This window comes from Suricata suricatta, chromosome 6 (assembly GCF_006229205.1).
Source record: "Suricata suricatta isolate VVHF042 chromosome 6, meerkat_22Aug2017_6uvM2_HiC, whole genome shotgun sequence".
In the NCBI taxonomy this organism is placed as follows: Eukaryota; Metazoa; Chordata; class Mammalia; order Carnivora; family Herpestidae; genus Suricata; species Suricata suricatta.
The window spans coordinates 4,495,489-4,496,606 of record NC_043705.1 but is presented as its reverse complement, the minus strand read 5'-3'; positions in this window follow the sequence as shown (position 1 = coordinate 4,496,606).

The following is a 1,118-nucleotide window of genomic DNA, read 5'->3' as shown; positions in this document are numbered from 1 at the left end:
ATTATCATTGAATATGGGCTGATCACTAACACATTTTTAAATAAGCCTGTGAAGCAGGTAGTGCGCTGAAGCAAATTTTTCATCCCATCAGTAGATGGGGATTCAGAAATTTTTCTGAAAGAAAGAAGGTCCTTTAAAAAAATTTTAATTTTATTTTTTAAATTTTAATTTAGAGAGAAAATCTTAAACAGCCTGGAGCCCAACACGGGGCTTGATCCCACAACCCTGGAATCATGACCTGAGCCCAGATCAAGAGTGCGACACTTAGCTGACTAAGCCACCCAAGAGCCCCTGATTTTAAAATTTTAAATAAAAATAAAAAATTAATTGATATAAGCACATTTTGGATTATCCATGGGATCCCTTATAAACAAGTACTGACATTTACTTTACCTGAGTTTCTCAACCTCCACACTATTGACATTTGAACTAGATAGTTCTTTCTTGTGGGGACATGGCCTGTGCTTTTTAGGATGTTTAGAAGGATCCTTGCACTCTACCTACTAGATGCCAGTACTCCCGCTTCCTGACTGACAACCCAAAATTCTTCCAGATGTTGCCATATATCCCCTAGAGGACAAAATTGCCCCAGTGGAGAACCAGTGTGCATTGGTGTCTAAGAATGAGTTTAAGCAAAGTGGCACTGAAGATGTGGGATAATATGGAAAGAGTAGAGGTAAAACTTAATACATAAATGATGCATTTCATACCAGGTAAAGGTCAAATGACATCACCTGAAAATTTAAGGCTTTACAATAGTTTTAATAGAAAAAGTCTTAGAACACTTGAATGATAAGACATCGGAAGATACTGTGAGCATTCAGGACAAAGATGGCAGAAGTGTGCAGAGGCAGTGAAATAACCATATTTACATTTAGTTACAACATAATAGGATCACCTTTCCCACTAAATTAGTTGTTGTTAATTTAAATTTTATTGATTTTTAAATTTTGTTTGTATACCTTGGTAAACTTGTTTTAGTTATAGAATTAACATTCTTTTCTTTTTTAATAGTTTGTCAAATTGGTTTCCATATAACACCCAGTGCTCTTCCCCACAAGTGCCCTCCTCCATCACCACCACCTCTTTCCCCCCTCTTCACCCCCCTTCAGCCCTAG